Source organism: Pleurodeles waltl, chromosome 3_1 (assembly GCF_031143425.1).
Source record: "Pleurodeles waltl isolate 20211129_DDA chromosome 3_1, aPleWal1.hap1.20221129, whole genome shotgun sequence".
NCBI classification, from domain to species: domain Eukaryota; kingdom Metazoa; phylum Chordata; class Amphibia; order Caudata; family Salamandridae; genus Pleurodeles; species Pleurodeles waltl.
In genome coordinates, this window is record NC_090440.1 from 1,352,661,431 (window position 1) to 1,352,674,552 (window position 13,122).

A 13,122-nucleotide genomic window follows, 5' to 3' on the forward strand; every position below is an offset into this window, starting at 1 on the left:
GCTTTCTAGAGCACTATTCATATGTTCAATAGCAGAAAGAACCCCTCATTTTGTTCATATCTAAAGGAAAAGTGTTACGTTTTACAGCTTTGATTCCATTAAGAAGACTGCAGGTGTGCCACACTAGTGTCATAAACACAAATGCTAGTAGTCTAGTTGTTTATTAAAGCACTGTGAGAGACTGCACTAGCACACTGAAGAGTTCAATGACAGACAGCTGCTGATGGTGAAAGTGAGTTTCAGTCTGCATGGCTGAGAAAAGAATTTGAAAACTCATAGAACACGTCCTCATTTTAGCGTTCTAGAGCACTAATCATGATTTCTATAACAAACGTAACCCTCTCATTTTGTGCACTTACAGGGGAAATGCTTTAGGTTTTACAGTTTATGTAAGTTTTATAGTTGTTCATTAGAACACTGTGTGAAGTTGCAGGAGAATGAAATGACAGGCTGCTGCTTCTCTTGGAAGTACATGTTTTACTCAGACTATCAGACTTTATTCACATATGGCTGAGGACGATAATGTGAATTTAAAGAAAATATATTATCAATTCCAGCAGAAGATCTGCATTTTTCACTGGGTAAAATCACCTTACAAAACACCACAGGTCCTAAAAGTAGTATAGTACCACCAACACATTATTTATATTGTGACTAAAATGTGTTATACCCCTTATATGTGCTCCTTTTTGTCACCCACAAAACCTGCCATTCTATACAATGCATTCAGTGGGTACTAGGACCCAGAGACCTGTAATTGCTACTATACATGTTATCTAGTTGTGGGCAGCTAATAAAAGCTGATTCTATTTGGGACCCCCCTCCTGCATGCTTCTGGGAATCAGGATGCACTCACTCTGCACCCTTACATATAGTTTTAATTCTTTTTCAGGACACAGGGACATGTCCTCAAGCTTGTAATTGCTGTCACAATATATTGATCAGGTTGTGGCTAGCCAATAGTTATTGACTAGTCCCCTTTAAAGTAGTCAATCAGATTAAATTTGAACACCAACAGTCCAGATATATTTGTTTTTTTAACCCTTTCATGACCATCTGAGAATCTGTGTAAATGTGAGTGTCTCAAAAATAGCTGAAATAATTTGCCTCCAACTTACTGCCAAATGTACTGTAATTCTGTTTAGACTTTTTTCTGTATAATTTACCAAAATTTTCTTTGGGAATTATCATTGGAAATCAGTGTTTTCATCACCCCCGCTTGATGGATCAGCCTGAAACTTTCCAGAAAGGAGTTCACGTTGTTGATCTTTTCTGGAAATTTTCTTGAAGATTTGTAAAACAACACTAATGTTATAAGCGAAAAAAATGCTCTTCCTATAGAAACTCTGACCTAACTTTAACTACACAGTGAGGACCCTTACTATGTAATATGAATATATTTAAATATATTCACAGAAAAAAACCCACAGGCTAAAGTGACTTTATAATTAGGTGTTGAAACGAAATACAAACCAACACACTGAAACAAAAAAAAATGAAATTCACAAAAAATATTTTACTAAGCTGACATGCAACTGTTAAGCACTACTTATGATCTCCGATATTACATAGTTCATTGCATGTGAAATGATAGCCTTGATGGCATCACCAATGACACCTCAAATGACATAATTGATGACATCACTGGTAACGCCTTAGTCATATGCAGGATGGAGTTATTGAGTGTACACAGTTGCGAAGCGGGGACATACCATAAACACAAGAGGCAAGTGTGGTTGTCCTTGGAGGAAGTTATATGGTCCATCGTTTACAAATCACTAACGTTTGGGGTGCAACTAATTCATGTTAAACTATGCAAAGGTTGAGTACACTTGATGTGGGTTGCAGGGATATGCTTCAACATAGGTTGAGGGTTAAAGTCAAAGAAGGCTCCTGCAAAAAATACATTGTGAGAAAGGCCAAAGTTTCTGTTCATAATAGATTATCCACCTGATGTTATATGGACACGTGCCCTTGTTAAATAGTTGTAATAGAGTGGTATAGAAATCTTTTATGTACTAAGGACATTTATGAAGGGTGAATGCTTATTTCCAGAACTTTGCTGCAGATTTTGAGGCACTGAAGATTACTGAATAATGTAGAATGAAGGGATGTTTCATTTAGACGTGGTTTATCTCATACTACCATTGTAAGAATGGCTTTAGGGTTGTATGCAATTATGCCCATCTCTGGAATTTGATGTATTTTACTAAACTATGGAGGGTTGTACATAGGGTCTGGTCGAAAATGTCTTTTCCATGGCAAATGCAGACCTGTCAACCATTCGACTTGAATTTGCTCGTCATGTGAATTCTTTAGAAGACCAATCCTGTTAAGGTGGATATTGTACAAACCCTTTTTTAGGAAGTTAAAGGTTTTATTAGGGAGTGACCCCAATAAAATCTATAGAGGCATTTTGTTTGTTAAGTGAGTGAATATCACTAGAAAGAGGGCAGCTTCCATGAAATGTGGGTGACTTGACAGATATGCAACATATCCTGCTTGTGGCAAAGGTTATGTCTGTTATCATGTGATTGGTGATAGAAAATTAGCCACAGATATAGCGAGTTAAATTACTTCAAGTCCACAAACCATATAGGCCACTGAAATAATGACTGGATGATGTTATCAGTGATGCCATTTGAGATGTTTCATTGATGGCATCAATGTTATAAGCAGTTCATGGACGAGGATTAAGCCATAGCTAGCTAAGTAAAGTATTACTGGTGAAGATCAGTGTGTTTTTGTTTTAAAGTTTTGTTTGAATGTAATTTTCAACACCTAACTATAATGCCGTTTTTTTTGTAGTGAATTTCTTTTTTTTTTTTTTTTTTTTTAACGTAAGCTAAGATCTTCTTACTATAACTAAATATAATGTTGTTTTCACCATTGGTGTTTTCAGTGACTTTCAGGGTTTGTTATGCTATTTAAATTTGAGAATACACCCAACCCCCTTAGGTAACCTACTTCCAGTGCCCTTATTGTGTATGGCTTTGACCCTGTGCTGTGCTGTGCTGCTGGGGATTGGGCAGGCCATGAGTCCAAATTTGCCATGGCTGTTTAGCCCCCAAGACCAGTCTTCAGCCAGGCTCTGAACTCCAAACTACAAATTTGTTTTTCTTTCTTTAAACACTTTTTTGGCTAGTACTGTCATGGTACCCAAGAGGCAGCCTACTCCGACATGGTACTACAGTACCATACAAGTTTCCTCTGGGAATCTTGCATAGTATTAAGGTTCTATGAGGGAAGGCTTGTACAGCAGCTCCATAGGGGTACCATGTACCTCACAGGAGGGCGGTGCTGAGTCTCAAGAAGTAATGCAGCATCGACGGCTCAAAAAACAATTAACCTCTGTGGGTACTTCTGAGACCCTCACAGGCACCTGGGGGCCAGGTTATCCCTACCCTGCACCTTTGTGCCCTTTTAAAGACTCTTTTCAGGACAGGAAGATAGAATACAAGAATCCTGTATTGGCAGTGGTAACATTTTCTTCAGAGCTGTAGCCAGCCAATCACATCAGTTGGTCTTGCAGGACTGATATGGGCCCGAGGTACCAAAATGGCTGATGGGAGAAAAAGCTCTCTCCGCCATTCAGAAACCTCAATTTGTAAAAATGTTAGTATCGCCGTACTCCAGCAGGGTCAACCATCTAGATACTTAGGGGCATATTTATACTCCGTATGCGCCGAATGTGCGTCAAAAATATTGACGCACCTTCAGCGCAAACGTTGCCCCATATTTAAACTTTGACGTCTGAGGATGACAAAAGTCCGCCGTGTGCATCATTTTTTGGATGCGGCAACCCGCCTTGCGTTAATGATATCCAAGGTAGGCGTTCCCGTCCAAAAAATTACTTAAACGCCCGTGCGTCGTATTTATGCTTTCGGGCAAAAATGACGCACGGCCGGGAGGCGGAGCCGGAAAATGACGCACAGCCCGATTTGCATCAAAATCTAACGCCTGGGTCAGGGCAGGCGTTAAAATGGGGCATACGCACCTGTATTTAATCAGAACACACAGAAACAACAGCAGAGCAGCAGAGCAGCAAAAGGGAGACATGGAGGTGATTCTTATCCAGCGTGCACACAGATGCAGAGCCCAGCAGCTACAACAGCAGCTACCACAACACCAGCAGGGACCCCAAAGGCAGCGCAGAAGGCAGGAGAGGATATTCTGCCCCAGAACAACCCTTCATGGCCTCAGGGAACAAGATATCATCCAGAGGTACAGGTTGAACTGGCAGGCCATTCAGCAGCTGCTGCGAAACATTGAGCCGCAGTTGGCACCCACTTTGCTGACACCCCGCACCATCCCAACAGAAACCAAGCTGCTTGCTGTACTTCACATGCTGGCAAGTGGCTCTTTTCAAACAACTGGTGCCGTGGTTGCCGGAATATCACAACCATCATTCTCTGCCTTTTTGCCCAAAGTACTGGATGCCATCATTGGACTCACACAACGCCACATCTGCTTCCTTAACACACTGCAGAAGCAGCAGGAAACAAAACAGGGGTTCTACCTCATTAGTGGCTTCCCACACGTCCTTGGTGCCATCGACTGCACACATGTACGCCTTGTGCCACCTGCTGCAACTGAACACCTCTACCGCAACAGGAAGCACGCACATTCCATCAATGTGCAGGCCATTGTCGATCACCAAGGATTGATCACCAACATCGTGGCAAAATATCCTGGGAGTGTCCATGACTCATTCATCTTCCATCACTAAACCATCAATGAACCCTTCCAGGATGGACGGAATGGCAATGGACTACTTGTTGGTTAGTACAAAAACCTACTTATATACACACTGCACAGCAACCCTCTAGGACACACAACACATACACCACAACAGCAACATGTGAACAGGGACACACTGAGGTCGTGACATCGCTAGCCATGTCTCTTAGGTCACCATTGAACCTGTAACACATCGGAAATTAGTGTACAGTCTAATGTTAAGATGTCAAAGATCACAACGTGTGGAGTGGGTTGCCTAAATGTCACCTTGCAAATTGTAAGTGTCCCATTGACGTTTGCATTAATCCATTGCATAAGTCTAAAGGTATGGGATGTCCAGGGTACATTGATATGAACGTGTTAAGAACACTGTCAAAATTAATCTGTGTATGGAACTATCCTCTCACCCCCAGTGAAGACACATGGACACCTGTATCACAATTCACAATGCTAGGGAGGGCACACTGTACTGCAAATCCCAAAACAAACTGCTGACAAACGGTCAGCAGCCAAACACTCGTTCAGCCAAGGAAACAACATGATGCAGATGGTACATCCTACAAGCCTAGGATGCAACATAATAACACAAACGAGTCACAGACAACACAAGACAACTACTGCCATGAAAGGTGATTTCAATGGGGCTAGCTACATCAACATGATCCCATTCATTTTCTCTTGCCGCTGATCAGGTGTATGGCATCCAGCCATGGATAATGACACCTATTGGCAACCCGAGTACTGCAGCAGAGCGTGCCTACAATGACGAACATAGGAGGACACGCACCATAGTCGAGAGGACCTTCGGCATCCTCAAGTCAAGGTTCCGGTGCCTCGACATCACTGGTTTTAGCCCCCTATATTACCCGGAGATGGTCTGTAAGATCATTCTAACATGTGCTATTCTTCACAACATTTGCCTCAAAAGGAACATTCCCCTCCTGGAACCAGAGCCACACATGCCTGAAGAGGAGGAAGAGGAGGATGCTGGCCTGCAACATGAGGGGGAACTACAGAACACGGCCGCTGGTATACGCAGGTGGCAACATATCGTGAACAATTTCTTTTAAATATAATCACCATCACCACTTTAATGAACTAATTTTAATAAACACCTATAATAATCACCATATCATGGTCTGGCTAATCATTTTTGCACACCTTCATCTCTAACTATCAGAATAAGAGTGTTGCCTCATGGAGCATTGCTGATATACCGATTAGGACACTGAAAATCCCAGACCTAATGTGATGCGTAACATACAATGGTCACATACACACACACTGTAAATGACATATATCATGTAGCTTTCTCCTTTGAAGGGCTATAGCAGAGCATCACACCTATTTCACACATACATGTTGAAATCAAGGTCCAACGCAGCATATGGCACACAACTAAGACACCATCACTCAATAACTGGAAAACAAGCCTCATACATGAGGTAGTTGATGTGCTTTTGCATCAGTAACAGGAATGTCTGACCAGACCCTTGACAGCAGTAAGTCCAACTGCATTCAATATTTTGAAGGACTATCTGTGACCAGAGTTCCATAGAAGCAGTACATAGACAGCATAAGTGCCACACATATGAGCAGCATTGCGCACATGACATTCCATGTACATGTCAGCCCATTTCCTAACTCCTGACACACCCATGCACCTGGTCATAACCCACCTGTCTGAAGACGTCCCTGGAATACTAAGATGTGTACCCTGATATTGCCTCCTCTACACACACAGCCTGTCAATAGCAATCCAGTGTGCTACACCCTTTCCTATGGTATGCCATTGTCATAGAACATCTGACTGCATGGACGTCAGGTCAATTAATACACTGGCTTCTAGTTTCCAAGCCCTGTTATCAGCTGTAGATTGCTTCCCGTGTGAAAATGTCTGTTGGCCATTAGAATGCAAATCTCACCTCAGGACTTGTGAGAAACTGATACAGCCCACACCTGTGATCACCTCCATGCACCCCACCCATGCTGATGTCTGGAACAGCATAGGAGTTGCCATTTTGTCAAATACACCGTTAAGCATTGATACTAATTAAGCCGTGTAACACAGCCCTTGGTTTCATTTGTCACCTTCAAAAACACAGGACATACACAGTTAGACATGTCAACTGTCTAGTTCATCCTCCAAACAGTCTTAGTCAGACTACTGATTATGTAACTTGTCAAATTGCTGTATCCTAATTCACCCTGCATTCTGTCAGCCTGACTGGCATCTGTCTGTGCGCCACACTAAAGTATCCCTGTGTCTACATATGTACCACACTTGCGTTAGCAAACCTCTCATTCATCAGGGGGTATTTGGGCATGTGCTTCTTCAATGCATACCCAAATACATTGCATAGCACTGTCTGCCTTTTAACTGTACCATATGAGTTAAATTCTCTGTGAAAACCAAAATTCATGGCCCATCCCTTGTGTGGGTCTCATTTATGCATGAATGACAAAATGTGACAGTGTCCCAGGGCCGTATGCAGGGATTGGGTACGGGGCCTTCAGCAGAACCAGCAACCTCTCAAAATGTCCATGAAAAATCCACACATGTCAGGACCCTGACAGTTCACATACAAAATTACATTGCTCACAACATATTGATGGGCTGTGTGTGGTGAATAGCTACCAGAATAATCAGAACAGAGGCTATGATGTTCCCAGATGCAGTGGGAATTGCAGAGGCTAACCTGTGTACAAATGTTGTGATGACACCTGCCGGAACATGACACCTGAGACATTATCTCACTCAGCACACCAAGGTTGCCCTGTTGACTGTCTCATTTCACGTCTTTAGTGATAGGGTGGGACCATCCCCATGTAGGTTCTCATGTCCACATTCACTTTACTCACATTGATCAACAAAGGATACCCAGTAGATACAGGAATAGCTGCCACTGACTCATGATGAGTCCTGGACCGAACTGTGACAAATTACACCCCAAAAAATATACAGGATCATCATTGGACCACACAAATGAACAAGACACCTATGTGCAATTGATCACTGGAAATATGTGGACAAGTGCTGCCTCGTCTGCTGGTCCACCACAGCCACTTGAGAGTTGTGGCTCACTTCTATGACCTCAACTGTGGTGTCATCATACATTTGTGATTCACCTTTGTCTGTCTGGGCAAACAACACGGTACCCACTTCCTCAATGCATGTGCATGACTCACTGTGGGATTCACCAACTAGTGCCTAGGAAGCTATTACCAAAACTCTAGGACATAGGATGTTGAAAATGTGGACCATTGACATGAACAAGTGCCTGCCATCTATCTGGTGCATGCTTTGTCATATGTGATGTCTACGTTACCCTAAATCTTGGAAGTCCACATTACGGATGTTGCTACATGTATGACTAAGACATATCCTCGCTCAATTCCACAATGACTTGCATCTAAGGATTGGACACATGGACGTCACATTCATACAAGTATATGTGCAATAATGCATCATTTGATACACACACACTTGGTCAACAAATACATTAGTTGCACAGCACACACCTTGAGCCAAAGGCATTTAGGTATTGTACATATGTGCATCACATTGCTATCCTCTCCTTATGTCAAACATGCCCAATTTGTGCAATACATATATGTAGGCCACACATATGGCCATCTAGTGTGTCAGCCAACCGTAAAAATACTGTGAAGGAAGTAGCGGATCATGGTCCGCTGCAGTATGATGTCACACATGTGAACATACACCATCAACACCATAGTGGGTGCCATCAGCCTATCTCTGATATGTCCCAAATGTAACATAACAGAAAAACAGAAAAAAAGCCCAAAACCAGTTCATGCACTGAAATTTTGACTTTGCTAGCGTTATGCGTCATTTTTTGTACACCAATACTGTATTTGCGTAAAACAAAATTACGCACAGGAGTGAACATTAGGCCGCATCCAGATAATTGTACAGGCCATGTACTATTATTTGGATGCGGGCTAATTTTGACTCCTGTGCATCAAAAAAATGACGCAAATACAGTATTGCTGTACAAAAAATGACGCATAATGCGAAAAAGGGCGGACATTTTATACAGGAAGTGATGTAATAGGATATCCTGTTTACAGATCATGTACAGTGGGTGTACTTTCACTTTCACTTTGCAGTCTATGATTCTTCTAGACTGTGTGGCTGTATAGAGAGTGGTGTCCTTAGATTTTGTGCTTTTGTGTCCTGTGTGCTGTCTCTATTGTCAATTTCTGAAATAAATAATGTTGGTGTATACTGTCCTACTGTGTTTTGTGTACATTTGTCAATTTATCTAGTGTTTTTGTTGTTTGTCGGAGTCTGTTGTGGGTAGTGGTAGTTTGGGGATAGTTGGGCTCTTTTAGTGGTTAAGTTTCCTTTTCTTCTGTTTTGTACCCCTACTTTCCCTCTTTTCCCCTTTCTATTTTTTTAACCCCTATTCCCTTTCACATTTCTACAATGTCTGGTAGGCCACGTCTTGGCAGGATGGGTGAAGAGGAGTTGGGGGGCTTCATATGGCTTGTGTGCCATTTCTTGCCACTGATGATCGAGGCAGGGGGCAGGGTGATACAGGGGTATCACACAGATGCTCGCAGAATCCGGTGGGGAAAAGTGCTGCATCACCTGCAGCGTGTGTATGCCAGCCAGAGGAGTGACCACCAGCTGAAGCACCAGTGGGCTGACCTCACCACCAGGGAGCAGGATCTCTTGGACCACCTGGGAATCGTGATTGGTGGCCCTGTTGGTGAGTACTAATCATCTAAATGTGTACGATTAAATGATCTGTAGTGGCATCAGACGATTTGTACTATGTCTGCCAGCTAAGTTGCTGACTGTGTGTAATGCTGGGGAAACATACTGGGATAATTGATGCACTATGGGAAGGATCACAATTGCTAGCTGTCAGGTAGCACGTGCTCAGCAAACTTATAGGATACTTTTCCATGAAGTAAATTGGTGCTGCCTTTGTGTCAGACAACCAAACAAAATAGGAGCCAATAATGTCTATATAGGGCACTTTTGCCAGAGAAGTAAAGATGTACCAACATATTGTCTAACTTTGTTGACCCAATAGCTAGACTGACTTTAGAATCACTACATGATGCAGAAAATGAGTGCTGTCTTCACGTCAATTGATTATAGCAAAGTGGCTCAGACATATGTCTCATGTGAGTCTGGTGAGTGTGGAAGGAAAGCGTTCACGGAAGTACTATGAATGTTATGGATTATTGTGGTCCTTTATCTTTTTGGATACATGTCAGATCTGGATTTGGAAACATCGTGAAAAGGTGTAAGGTGCCCTCAGCTAACATCTTAGAATGTTTGTTGGAGTTAGTTGTGCCACATTCCAATTAGGGATGGCAGTCCAAAGGTATGCACATGGGTTCACATCTCCATGGTTGGTGCAAATCACCATAGCTGGGCCACATCAAATGAATAAACTGCAACAACATGAGAGCTTACAAAAGTCCCTGTCCCTCTGTACATTGTACCTATTTGTAATCATGGCCACATAGTCTGTTTGACTGGTAATGCAGTCCTCAAATAACCAGGCTTTGGATGTCTCTCTTGGATGCACATGATGAGACAATTACACTCCATATTTTTTTCTGGTCACCAATGACTGGGCATGTTTGCCACCACATGATAGTTAGGGCCAATGCATGTGTGCAGACATGTGTTTAACTGTCACAGGAGACCCATGCTATGTACAAGTTGGCCGTGATATATCAGATGCAGTATCATCATGTCTGAATGGCTACCATTTCATTATTCAGCCTGTATATGTTTATGAAATTGTTGGTCTGTGCACAGATTTTGAGCACATTTCTTCCTTCCATGCATTACAGGTGGACCGACACCCTACACTGTGGGAGAGGTGGCTACATTTGAGGACCCCAACCACTCCAGTAAGTGTTGATATGTCTGTTATGTGTTGTGTTTGCTGGTTATGGACTCGTGTGTGTTGAACGCATAGCAAGGTGTGATGCGTTGGGCAATCATTTGTCTTGTTCCATGAGTGGGATTTCAGTTTCTCAAATGTTTTGAGTTGGCCAATGCGTATCCTATGGTATTATCTAGGGATTGTAGGCCATTCCTGTAGGCACCACAGTGAGTACTGGGGTGAGTCATGTGGATGCCACTTGTATCAACAAGAGTCGCACTGGAAGTCAGCTCAGATTTAGTCAGCCTGTCAGACACACATTCTCCAAGATTGGTACAGCAAATTGCTTTCCAATAGACTTCAGCTTCCCTATTTACCAAGGTACTTAGTAAACTGTAGGTAGAACCTCCTAGCAGCATGTACTTCCACATGTAGTGCTACAAGTATGTGGAACTTGAGTGCAATGGCTTAGGTGTGCATGCTAATCATCATCATGGCTGTTCTTGCAACTCTGTGTCTGATGTAAGTCAGGCCTTACTGGAAGTATATGTTGTGTACCAAGCTCTGCATTTCCTGACATGTGTGGCCCTATGATTGGTCTAGGGTTTGCAGACTCCTAATTGTTGATAGACCTTACCTGTGGTGTGCGTGTAGAGCCAAACACGTGTGGAGTTTTCTATACACTCCTCGCTGTCCATGTTGTTTGAAATTGATAGTTGTTTATCCACCCCCACCCTCAAACACAGGCATGGGTTTGTGAATGGGGTGCCTAGGACTGATGCTACCAGTATGTTACACATATATGTGAAAAAGTGACTGTTTGGTTGGAACCTAGTATACACACTCAGGTTTGGCACATGGGTACTATACTGGCAAGTCCTGTTACAACTTGCAGACCATGTGGCTATAATTTTGCAATCCGTACACTGACATTTGTAGCCCAGGTCTTGGCGGAGGATATGCAGCATGATTGTTAGCTGATAACTGGCAGAACTCAGATGGCAAGTCAAAGCCAGTTGTTACCCATCTTGTAGGTTATGGATCTGCTATGCGTGATGTGGCCTTTGTAGGCTGGCCTGCCATGTACTTCCTCAGGGACATTCAATGATCTGTATTGTGATATGAGCTGTCACAAGTACAGTACATGTATTGTCTGATTGTCGTCTTGTGCCATTTCACACAATGCAGTTCCTAATGTAGATTACTTGCATTTGTCTTCATAGCTCCAAACATGACTCCAGACCAGGTCCGTGAGTTCCTGCAGCGGGCCATGAGATACCAGCACATCCTGCTGGTGGAGTCTGGGTTCAGGAGGATGGCCCGTCGATATCGCCATGAACAGGCCTCCGGGGCATGGAGGGCCTTCCCACAGGGTGGCCCTACTTTGCCCACCACAGCCACCACCAGCACAACCACCACTTCAAGCCAGGTGGCTCCACCCACAGCTGAGACTGTTGTGCCTACATCTGCCGGACTTCTAGGCCCCAGCATTGCTACAGGTGCAGGACAGCCCACTGGCCTTGGGTCCACACACACACAGACCTCCTCCACCGGTACCCAGACTGCCCCAGCTCCATCTGTTGATCCTGCAGCCTTCCACAACATGGAACGGTAAATGGAACGTGTGCTGCGCATGTTAAGCCATTTGAACCGGGATGTGCGCCACATTAACCGGCGTGTGAAGTCGATCAAGAGGACCCTCCGCAGGGCCAACCTCTAGACTGTTTTTGATATGGACATGATTCCCTCCCGTCCCTCCTCTTTCCTTGTTCTTATACTTAGTGGGCTTAGGGGGCTTAGTGTTATGTTAGTATAGGCTGTTAGTTTAGTTAGTTTTAGTGGGTGGGAGGTCCTGATTGTTTCTATTTTTACTTATTACACGTGTGGGCTATGTTGGGGTTCTTGTGTGTTTAAAAAAATATTAAAAAAAATATTGTAAAAAAACTTTACAAAAAAAAATATATTTGTTTAGTATAGGATAGTATGTGTTTAGGTTAGTATGTGTTGTCCTCCATGTGTCCCGTCTCATAAGGGGGGTGGGGGTAGATGTTTAGAACGTTTCGTTACATGTGATAAGTAAGTGTAGCTTAGGTTAGTTAGGGACAGTTGTGGGTAATGAGTAGTCAGGGTAGATTAGGGTAGGTAAGACTTTTCCCTCAGTTTCCTCTTCCGTGATTAGCATTTAATAAATATTTGGTTAACCCTTAACAGTATGTGTTAAATGGTGCTTGATTCTGGGCTTGGAATCAGTGTACCTGAATGTTCTTCTATTACATTTGTGTCCTTTGCTACAAACAAATCCCAACTGAGCTGTAAGATTGGCAGCTACCCCAGAGCTACCTTGCAAAGTTTCCACCCTTCATTGCAACCACCTATCACAGTTAATATGGATCACAATGTGTTTCTGCTGATAAGTGTGTTTTCTACATCACAAACAGTGCTTCCAGACTTGATATTGGGGGAACAGTTTTAGGTCTGACTGCGGTGTGATGATCAAGGACAC